This window comes from Schistocerca cancellata, chromosome 1 (assembly GCF_023864275.1).
Source record: "Schistocerca cancellata isolate TAMUIC-IGC-003103 chromosome 1, iqSchCanc2.1, whole genome shotgun sequence".
Taxonomy (NCBI): domain Eukaryota; kingdom Metazoa; phylum Arthropoda; class Insecta; order Orthoptera; family Acrididae; genus Schistocerca; species Schistocerca cancellata.
In genome coordinates, this window is record NC_064626.1 from 1,168,687,532 (window position 1) to 1,168,700,046 (window position 12,515).

Here is a 12,515-nt window from a genome sequence, read left to right on the forward strand (position 1 = left end):
TTCAGTACCTATAACAAGTACAGTGCAGTTTGTTGGTACCACTGATTTGATGGAGTTTAATGCACTATCCAGTGAGACTCCAACTGAATTAATGTTGTAGTGGTGATGGTTCTCTGCCAACCATTTTGCTGATTCGATATCAAGTTCGTAATACGGTGTTGTACATTGAAGAATGTAACTTCCGGAGGCAAACACTGTTCCCTCATCGCACAGCATTTGGAATGCTAAGTCCTTAGGAACAAATTCATTCGCACATGTCTTGAAGCCTTGACAGTCGAAGATTACAGTATACATCTTGATAGAAGTTTACACACACACACCAGAATGGTGAAGAGTGAACTGACTAATATGCTTCACAAATTTGTGGTATAAATACCATTTTAGTTTGGTTGAGGAGATAATTTACAGATAAATAAATATAACGCCTTTAGTTCATTGCAGTGTCGTAAATAGCTTCCACTTTATTCCCTCCTCCAAGGGCTGGATATATAATAAAGAGCTGAGTATTTTTAAGCAGTGTGTTGACCCTATTGTCATTAGCTCATTGCAATGTCATAAATAGCTTCTTCTTTATTCCCTCCTCCAAGGGCTGGCTATATAATAAAGAGATGAGTATTTTTAAGCAGCTTGTTGACCCTATTGTCAACCTTTTGCATACGCTAAACATTTCGTTAGGCAACAGACTGATACCACTTATCGATTAATTATGAGTTGCTGGTTGGAACTAAGACCACCAGCTCGCTGACCTATGAATAACGTTTTCAAAGTGCGTTTCTCCATGGATTTAACAAATCATTACTTTTATTGACCTATGTAGATAACCCTATGCTTGTGGTAAACATTTCGTTAGCCAGCAGGCTGACGTCACAGTTCAAGATGCTGACCTGATGGATAATCTGTAAACATTTCGTCAGCCAACTGGTTGGTATCACATCGATTAATTAGCATGCTTTCTGTTATAATTAAGACTGCTAGATTGTTGACCTATGGATAACCCTCTGCACGGGGCACAAATTTCATCAGCCTGCAGGCGGATGTCACATTTCAGCACGTTGACCTGATGGATAACCTTTTAGTTTTGTAGAAGCTGCAAAGCATTAAATCTTCTAACCTTCTGGATAACCTTTTAAGTCAAAAAAGTGGAACTTTAGAGATATCCTGGTGGAGTGTGTATATAAGCTCATTCACAGATCAGAGAAGTTAGAGTTCTACAAGTCAATAGCTGTGTTATTGATCTTGCTGCAAAGACCTACCAAAATGTACATATATGTTATTGCTTTAAGCATAGTTAAGCATTAACATAAAGATGAAATAGTTTATATTATATCTTAAGATAGGAATCCTTCATTGCAGAACCTTAATGCTCTTGGCAGTGGGGCTAGCATACAGAAGGCTACAACGAGGTTGTCAACATTACCTATAAATGAGAAGTTCATAATACTACGAGCAAAAAGGGTTACTACACCCTTTGGACCAGCGGTGCTTGTGGAATTAGAAAGCACAAAAGTCTTTCTTCCTACTCGGTTTTCTAAGATGAGCAATGAAGATTTGGAGTACCTCAACAGTGGAAAAGTTCATTTAACATATACTGGAAGAGTTGAGGAAAATAATATGGACACAGTTAGTTTTTGTGTAGACTAAGAAGAGTGTTTATAGTGTGTTTTATAGTGTGTTTTGTAGAGTGTTTTATAGTGTGACTAATTACTTTGCGTTTAGAAAGAAGAAAAATGTCTTTAGAATTTAATAAAATATGTGGACATGGGAATGTGAAGGTTGTAGATGTTAACACTTTTGTGGATGATGGGTGTGATAGAAAACTTAAAGATGAGGATACACTCAACTTCAGATTTAGATTACACAGTGTCAGTAACAATTTCTTAGAATATAAAAGGCTTCTGGAAGAAGTAATTTTGAAAGAAATAAATGACAAGTTCTGTAAAGGTGAGCATTACTTAGCTTATCTGAGATACAGCAAACTCCAGTGTACTTATGAGACTGAACTTTTCGTATTCAATCCAAAAGAACTTGGAGTACACTACTTCAAAGAATTGTTATATATATTACAGACATCTTCGATATCAGATTCTGTGTTCTGTAGATATGACCAATGTGAAGCAGAGTATCATTTGAAAACAGATTTCTCAAACAGAGAAATCAAGTGTGTATATTCAAATTGTAAGCAATTACTTCTCAGTACAGATAGACTGTACAAACTGTGGGGACATGGCTACTAGTGCTCTACCGCAAAAGCGAAGAAGTGAGGAAGCAGATGTAGAATTAGATATCCATATATGAGACACATTTTTCTAATGAACAAGCTAAAAAATTTAGAGAGTCTATAAATCGGTATTTAATGAAGCCAAATGATCTATCACCTATTACTTTTTTCACATATTTTGTAAATGACTTGTATTTTTCAGTATTTGTAGGTATTAAGGTGACACGGCTTTCATTCTTTTTTGAAATTTCCTTCTCCTCATCAGATACCTTGCATTCACATAAATCTTTTATAAGAAAGTGAGCATCATAGTTAGTTAAGTTATGGAATATTATTGGTACTATCACACTAGGCTTATAATTTAGATTACAAGATTGATGTGCTGCTCCACGAAATTTTCCAGTAAAGTGACAATGATCCTTGACTCTTACATCAGTTGTAAGGAAGTGTTTTTTACATATATGGCATGTTTTAGCGTTTTCAAAGAATTCTTTGTCCTGATCATTCATCTGTAATTGCTTTTTATTCTTAAAGTACTGTAATATATTATCCGAAATTGCATTTAGATTATCAGTAAACCACTTCATACAATCTAACCCCCTATACAAGTAAAAATTGGAATATTTTTCATCATGAGTACAATGTACATACATTGCAACACTGTATGGAACATGAACATGTACAGGTTCTGAATGAGATCTCTCACTACTTTGAGAACATGTTGTGAGAGGTTGTAACATACATTCCATATCACCATAAATAACAAATGGTACCTTTTCCTTATTGCAGTAGTTTTGAAATTGTATAGTTTTAGTTTCTTTACTTGGCATTACTGTTCTCACAGGCTGAAATTTAATACAATCTGCCAAATGCACCTTCAGTTTATCCTCTGTATAAAAGTAACACAAACATCTTTCACAGAAGTGAATCGATTGTTTATGGCTTGTTAGTGAAGATCTCATCAAACGAGATAGATTGGTTATGCAGTAGAAGTGATAAATATTAGAAAAAGCAGTTTGAAGTACTAATAAATTTGCATGCCTATTATATCTTTGTTTGCTTATATGTATAGGTACAAAATTAAACTCTTTATTTTGAGTAATATTTTTCCTTGCAACCATCCAATCACCATTATCATACTGAATTCCATAGACATTAACTGATATACCTGGATTCTGCCTCTCGAATTGAGTAAGATATTTAAACTCCATTGGAAATGGAATTCCAGTAAAATTAAGTTCATTTTCAAATTTTTTATAATTAGACAACTTATACTTATTCTGTTTCACTGGATACAAAGCACATAACACTGCCCATTTAAAACATTAATTATCACTACTATGTATGCTAACTACCGCTCTCTTGTCTCTAATTACATCAGGCAATTCATGATTCCTCCCAACTCGAAAGCCTTTATTTACATTAAGATTTACACAAAGCTTTACAATTTCCTTTAATGCTAAACCTGAATCTCTCTCTTGAAATGAATCAAATTTTTTCATGATTGCCTCCACAACATGTTCTGTGTACCATGCATATATATCATCAGAAATAAAAAACTCTTTATTTTTAGACGAAATATAAATTTCCTTTTCCTCAGCAGATATTGGTGAGAGGAATATGCACAAAAGAGAACAATTGATTTTCAAAGCCTGATGTTTTGTTTCAACATTTGTTTTAAACAATGGAAAACACCTTTCCAAAAAAAGTCGAGGGTCTTGAATGTTGTGATTATATATTTCACCAGTACAAATACGTTTTCGGAATGCTGATTGTCTATCAGTCCATTCTAATTCTACATCTGCTTCCTCACTTCTTCGCTTTTGCGGTAGAGCACTAGTAGCCATGTCCCCACAGTTTGTACAGTCTATCTGTACTGAGAAGTAATTGCTTACAATTTGAATATACACACTTGAGTTCTCTGTTTGAGAAATCTGTTTTCAAATGATACTCTGCTTCACATTGGTCATATCTACAGAACACAGAATCTGATATCGAAGATGTCTGTAATATATATAACAATTCTTTGAAGTAGTGTACTCCAAGTTCTTTTGGATTGAATACGAAAAGTTCAGTCTCATAAGTACACTGGAGTTTGCTGTATCTCAGATAAGCTAAGTAATGCTCACCTTTACAGAACTTGTCATTTATTTCTTTCAAAATTACTTCTTCCAGAAGCCTTTTATATTCTAAGAAATTGTTACTGACACTGTGTAATCTAAATCTGAAGTTGAGTGTATCCTCATCTTTAAGTTTTCTATCACACCCATCATCCACAAAAGTGTTAACATCTACAACCTTCACATTCCCATGTCCACATATTTTATTAAATTCTAAAGACATTTTTCTTCTTTCTAAACGCAAAGTAATTAGTCACACTATAAAACACTCTACAAAACACACTATAAAACACACTATAAACACTCTTCTTAGTCTACACAAAAACTAACTGTGTCCATATTATTTTCCTCAACTCTTCCAGTATATGTTAAATGAACTTTTCCACTGTTGAGGTACTCCAAATCTTCATTGCTCATCTTAGAAAACCGAGTAGGAAGAAAGACTTTTGTGCTTTCTAATTCCACAAGCACCGCTGGTCCAAAGGGTGTAGTAACCCTTTTTGCTCGTAGTATTATGAACTTCTCATTTATAGGTAATGTTGACAACCTCGTTGTAGCCTTCTGTATGCTAGCCCCACTGCCAAGAGCATTAAGGTTCTGCAATGAAGGATTCCTATCTTAAGATATAATATAAACTATTTCATCTTTATGTTAATGCTTAACTATGCTTAAAGCAATAACATATACGTACATTTTGGTAGGTCTTTGCAGCAAGATCAATAACACAGCTATTGACTTGTAGAACTCTAACTTCTCTGATCTGTGAATGAGCTTATATACACACTCCACCAGGATATCTCTAAAGTTCCACTTTTTTGACTTAAAAGGTTATCCAGAAGGTTAGAAGATTTAATGCTTTGCAGCTTCTACAAAACTAAAAGGTTATCCATCAGGTCAACGTGCTGAAATGTGACATCCGCCTGCAGGCTGATGAAATTTGTGCCCCGTGCAGAGGGTTATCCATAGGTCAACAATCTAGCAGTCTTAATTATAACAGAAAGCATGCTAATTAATCGATGTGATACCAACCAGTTGGCTGACGAAATGTTTACAGATTATCCATCAGGTCAGCATCTTGAACTGTGACGTCAGCCTGCTGGCTGATGAAATTTTACCACATGCAAAGGGTTATCCATAGGTCAGCGAGCTAGTAGTCTTAATTACACCCAGTATCTGCTAAATAAACGATATGCAATACTGGTCTCTTGGCTAACGAAATGTTTACCACAAGCATAGGGTTATCTACATAGGTCAATAAAAGTAATGATTTGTTAAATCCATGGAGAAACGCACTTTGAAAACGTTATTCATAGGTCAGCGAGCTGGTGGTCTTAGTTCCAACCAGCAACTCATAATTAATCGATAAGTGGTATCAGTCTGTTGCCTAACGAAATGTTTAGCGTATGCAAAAGGTTGACAATAGGGTCAACAAGCTGCTTAAAAATACTCATCTCTTTATTATATAGCCAGCCCTTGGAGGAGGGAATAAAGAAGAAGCTATTTACGACATTGCAATGAGCTAATGACAATAGGGTCAACACACTGCTTAAAAATACTCAGCTCTTTATTATATATCCAGCCCTTGGAGGAGGGAATAAAGTGGAAGCTATTTACTACATTGCAATGAACTAAAGGCGTTATATTTATTTATCTGTAAATTATCTCCTCAACCAAACTAAAATGGTATTTATACCACAAATTTGTGAAGCATATTAGTCAGTTCACTCTTCACCATTCTGGTGTGTGTGTGTAAACTTCTATCAAGATGTATACTGTAATCTTCGACTGTCAAGGCTTCAAGACATGTGCGAATGAATTTGTTCCTAAGGACTTAGCATTCCAAATGCTGTGCGATGATGGAACAGTGTTTGCCTCCGGAAGTTACATTCTTCAATGTACAACACCGTATTACGAACTTGATATCGAATCAGCAAAATGGTTGGCAGAGAACCATCACCACTACAACATTAATTCAGTTGGAGTCTCACTGGATAGTGCATTAAACTCCATCAAATCAGTGGTACCAACAAACTGCACTGTACTTGTTATAGGTACTGAAAAAGTGAAATGGGTAAGAGAGTTCTTACCTGACTGCCTAATAACTAATGCGGAGGAGAAAGGCTGCCCTTCACTACATGCTCTACGTATGCTGAATGGCATTGGCAGGTACCAACCAGTAACTGCGAAATTGAACACAAATCTGCTGGTGAAGTGGTACAAAGAGTACTACTTAAAAAATGATGCCAAACAGTGTGGTGTAAAGAGTGTAATGGACCCATACTAAAACAGGCAAGTGTGAACTGTTAGACAATTGTGATTCCTGTGAAAACTGTGAAGCTTATTTTCATTTCCTAGTATTCAGACCTTTTTTGTAAATGCTTTAAAATTCCTGATGTGTTGTTTGATGGTGTGCATCTGTGGTATAACTATTAGGAACTTGAAGAAGCAGTTGTTCGTTTGGTATATCTTTAAAACATAACTGTAATTTTATGTAATTCTTTAAAAAAACTGTAATTTTATATAATAAAATTACATGTTATGTTACTGTAATCCAACTGTTATGTTTTCTATCAAAGCCTAACCATTTCACAAATGCTTTATTTCCTTTCCTGTACAATACTTTCTCTACTAGATAAGTATTGAGGTATTTTGTTTTTTGTAATTCATGACCATAAAACGCACCAGCAATATTATTTAGTTAAAAATCTTGCAGAGTGTATGTCCTAGGATTTGTTTCTTGGACTCCAATTATCTTAAATATTTCTGTAGACCAATTTGGTGTGTATCCTTTATCAAAAATGGCTTTGTTTTTACTGATTCTTACGAACTCTCCTACTTTAAATTTCTGCTTTGATTTGTCTATGGTACGTATTTTATTATATACTGTGGATAAAAGGTGATTATCATTAACATCGCAAGGTCGCATCTTAATTGTGGAATGCTTTGTTCTATTATATTTATCAATTAAATGTGGTAGAATGTTAATCCACCTGTAAGAGCCTGTAGCTGTAAATTCTTTAAACATTAGTCCTTTTAATGTTCTGTTGAAACGTTCAACAACTGAAGCCTTCAGATTGGAATAAGTAGAATAATGATGGATGTTAAGTCGCATCATTAACATTTTAAATTTTGAATTATAGAACTCTTTCCCAAAATCTGTTTGTAAAAATGCAGGTACTCTCTCACTGTGTTTGTACAATTTCTTAATAGCTTTAGTAACTTCATCTCCAGACTTGGTCTTTAAAGCAACTGCCCAAGCATATTTCGAGTACACATCAATCAGTGTTAGTATATACTTGTAACCTGAATTGTATTTAGAATATGCACTCATTTCCACTAAATCAGCTTGATGCAAGTCATCAAGTCCTTTGGTAATAACTGTCCGCCTAGGATACACTTTTCGAGCACTACGATGGAGCTCATTAGCAATGGCACGTTGTGTCATATTGAGTTGTGTAATTAGAGAAAAGTGATGTCATTTACACATGTCTGCTGTTCTTTATACATGCAGAATATATATGAAAAAATTCAATGTCACTTCAGTGTGTGTGTGTGTGTGTGTGTGTGTGTGTGTGTGTGTGTGTGTGTGTGTGTGAATATTACGTAAGGTCAGTGCCATCAAGTACATCACCATGACTTAACAAAATATAGCTATGTAGGTTGTGGCACTGTCAACAATATTGCAGTGAGCTAAAGACGACATATTATGTAAGGTCAGTATCAAAACATGTGGAAATAAGGTCAATGCTGTTGGCAAAAGTCCACCAAGTATATCATGACTTCATAAAAAAATGATGTCGCAGTGAGCTAAAGAAATCATATTATGTAAGGTCAGTATAAAAAAATGTGGAAATAAGGTCAACGCTGTTGGCAAAAGTCCTCCAAGTATGTCATCATAACTTCATAAAAATATTACACTATCATTATGACGTAATTCATCATTACGTCATTATGACGTCATAGTTACATCATTATGACGTCATAGATAGGTTGTGAATGTGATGTCATAATTACATCATTATGACGTCATCATTACGTCATTGTGACGTCATCATTACGTCGTTGTGACGTCAGAGATAGGCTGTGAAGTCGCTGGTGCTTGAAGCCCCATTGCTCCACTACTTACAATACCTGTGGTAGCACACACTAAAGAATAACACAAGTGCATAAACTAGTTATGTGGATTCTGACCATTAATGAGACAACTGAACATCATATGTTGTGTTCAAAATTACCACCGGCAACAGCAATACGAGCTTACATTCTGGTTATGGAACAACTGCTGCACCTGAGCGTTTCAGCTGATATGTTTGAGGAGTCAGCAGTAATACATAATTGCATATCATCGGCCATAGTTGGTCAGTTCCTGTAGACAGCGTCTTTCAGTTTTTCCCACAGAGAAAGTCTATAGGCATCAGATCCAGAATGGGCCAGCCAAGGTACAGGTCCTCTGTACCAATCTAATGATTTGGAAACAATTCATGAAGAAGTGCCATAATACTTTCTGCACTATGGGCTGGACAGCCATAATGTCGGTACCACAGGTTCCTCCTAGTCTGGAGAGGAACATCTTCTAGCATCTGTGGAAGGTGGTCTGTTAGGAGGCTGTAATACTTGTACACATTCAGTGCTCAATCTATGAAGAATGGGCCTATGAGCTGATGGTTCACTATCACACACCATATGTTTACACTCCATGGATGCTAACATGGCTGATGAAGCCAATGGGGATTGTCAACAGACCAAGTAGTGCACATTTCTGCGGTTTACTTAGCTTCATCAGTAAACAAGGTACGTGATACATCTGGAGTATCCTGTTTTAACACCCATATACAGAAGTTAACACAATTCTCATAATCGTTTCCATACAGTTTTTGATGGAGAGAGATGTGATGCAGATGGAATTTATGTCGATGGAGAATACATAGGACTCTTGCCTGACTCACCACTTCCTCGTGCCATTATGCGGGAGCTAACATGCGGATCAGCTGCAGCAGCAGCAGCAAGAACATTAATTTCCCCCTCTTGTGGTGACATTTGTTTCCTTCTGTTACGTTGTCTAGATGCTACACTACCACTTTCACATAACTAGTTGAAGAAGTTGATAAATAATTACCAAAATAGTTGACATCTGTTGAAATCTTGCCTGATACACTGTATAAGAACGAACTGCATTCTTCCTACATTCTCCATACACCATGAGCATGTCGGCTTTTTCTACACTGTTAAATCCTGTTGTCCGCTCACAACCTTCTGCTTCGATTGTTACACACTAAATGACTAGCAAGTTGCAGTGCACTCAAGGAACACACAAGCACACTCTAAGCAAACATAACATCATTCCTACCAACTGTGCAGGTTGAACGGCATAAACAAGTGTCAGTGTGGAAACTTTTCAAAATGTGGTATCTCATAAATGACTTGCAGTAGGATCCTTCAACAGACACTACTGACATTCTAATTTACCCTGCTTTTAGTCTGTTACTGTCAATCAGCAGTGTTACATTTTAAAAAGTGTATGCTTGCACAAAAAAACACTTTTTAAGTATTATTACATCTGTTTTGTGGCTAACAATATGAGTCCCTGCCTTCTAATCCATTCTGTAAAAACTGCACATCAATAACACTTTCCATTTCCACAATATATGCAGTGCAAGTTTTAAGTGAGTCACCCTGTATAGTGGAGTCGTCAAATGTGATTGTATTTCACTTCTCACCTGGTATCATATTAGGCTATTGCCACAGTGAGATCTTGAAAATGTTCCATCGTAGTTTTGGATAACATTGTGTAACAGACACATAGCTGGAATTATAAAATCAACTTTGGAAGAATTGCAATGCAGTGGCATATTTAAAGCTCTGAATGTAGACATTAATGTACCTAATGCACTTTCCATTGAGTTTTGCTCCCCCTCCTGTGGCAATCTATTGTTAAATATTCTTCACTCATTTGTCAGCTGATTCCATGAGGAAAGTTTCATTACATTTGTGCAAAGAGGGAATGCCTCAGCTGCCAGGAAATAAAAAGGAACCTTTTATGTCTCACCCACTAATGGAGTTGGCTCTGATGGTAAGTGTCCTTGTTGCAAAGCTCGACTAAATTACTTTTCTGAAAAGCTTGTCCATCACTGTTGCGTCTCTATGCATCTATGTCCACTGTTACAGATAACCCATCTGCATCTGCAAGGCCTAACAACACAACTGCAAAAAAAAAAAACCTTGGTAGTTCACAAAGGCACATCCTGAATGTTGTGTTGCCTTTATTCTTACATGTTACCATCAACAGTATTGACACAGTTGGGCAGGTTCCACAGTGCATAAAAACTGTGTGTTACTTGCTCCCATTTGCCTGCAGAAGGCATAGGCATATGTTCAAGTTGTAGGTTTTGCCATAAAACCTGTGATGTTGCATGTACAATTGGCTAGACTGTGGAATGGCCTTTATGAAGGTAGAATAAATGTGCTTTGAAGGAACATCCAGTAGCCCAGTACCTGCAAAAGAACAAAATGTAATGCACATTGATGAAAATAATACCAGAAATGTCTGAAGCTATTTATAAAACACTGAAGGAGGAATATATGAAGGCAAATAAATTTAATAAGTACTGCAGTCAAGAAAATTTTTTATTTCCACAGAAATTGTAGATTTTCTCCTTTATATTCTGGGGGGTATATCCTGGCCATCCTTCACTGCTAATAGCATCAGCAATTTTTTTATAGCTCTCACTTTTTATTCTGTTTTTGTATTTGGGATGTCATAAGTTACACAGCGCTTCATCTGCATCAAATATTTCTATCAATTTCGTTATATATGCGACGCACCATGTAAATTTGGGTGTCATATTGATCAACATTGTGTGTCAGACAGCTGCAGCGATGCTAGCGCTCCAAGCAGTTGATTTCTCCATGCAATAAACATAAGACGAACAATTCTTTTGATCAAATCTAAGGTGAGGTGCTAGATTTGAGCAAAGAAAATTTGACTAATGTCTAACTTTGACAAAGTTCCTTATTACACTATCAAATTTTATTATAGTTTAATATCGGCCTTACCAATCCACACTGAAACACTGCATCATGAGTTGTGCACACTGTGGATATTTCGCCATGACACGGAAAAAAAAGTATAAGAGAGAGTATAAGTGAAAAATGTATAAATGAAGTTTTACTGTACATAGTATTCAAATTAAGATATCACATGGCTCTGTAGCTTCATGTGTTTAGCAGCTGTTGATTATAATTACTTATTAGCTACTGTCTGTCTGATTAGATACCCTGTAACTTTTATGTAGTTTTTGTGGTATAATTAAGTGGCTTATATTGCTGTACTCATTTGTCAGAGATGCATCTTTTTAGCTATGCAGATGAAATGTGGTGTAAATGATTACCAGCATTATGTTATTACTTGAATGCATGCTTTGTGTGCCCACAATGTAGCCGGAAGCTTGCGATAGCATTTGTCTACTGGTTACTGTGGAATAATACCACCATAACACAGATCCTTCCCACCTGCCATTTCATAGTTGCCTGGTCCAGCGACTAGTTTTGGCAAAACCTCTGACATCGCTCGTCCACTCATGTGAGCAAGGTCTCTCAAATGCCTTTCATGTTATACCAACATTTCTGAGTGTGGCGCTTATGCTCCCTTCTGTAATGTTACAAACATCAGTGATGTCTAAAGTTTGAATCAGGACCGCTGAAATCATGATGACCTGTTCTGCTGTAAATATAAACCATGCAGTATAAGAGTTCCTGTGAAAACTGTGTGTGTGTGTGTGTGTGTGTGTGTGTGTGTGTGTGTGTGTGTGTGTAAATTCACTTATTGTAACTACTGAACTACTTTCATTGAATGTGAAATAGACTATGTTGAAAATCAATATGCCTTTCTAAATAAATGTTTCATTTGACTCCTCATTGTACTACATGCACAAAACAAAGGAACTGAGTTAAAACTTTATAGGTAAAAATCACAATGAATTATGAAAAATAGGTGACAAACTAGTTAACAGAAATAAGAAGGAATGTTTACTTTTGAATTGCATAGGACTAGATAATCAGGAATGACTGCATCTAAATCCAATGTTGCAGTATCTCTATGTCTCTGAGAGCCATTCATCTGTTTTACCAAACATTTTTATAGCATGAGATTGAACTTAATCATCATCATCCTTTCTTTT

The 12,515-nt window shown here is 36.0% G+C and overlaps 1 protein-coding gene across 1 annotated transcript in view; it reads left to right on the forward strand.

Moving 5' to 3' along the window:
* Window positions 1-12,515, forward strand: part of LOC126093887 (core histone macro-H2A.1-like) — an 80,419-nt gene that overhangs the window by 56,993 nt on the left and 10,911 nt on the right. The window lies entirely within an intron of this gene.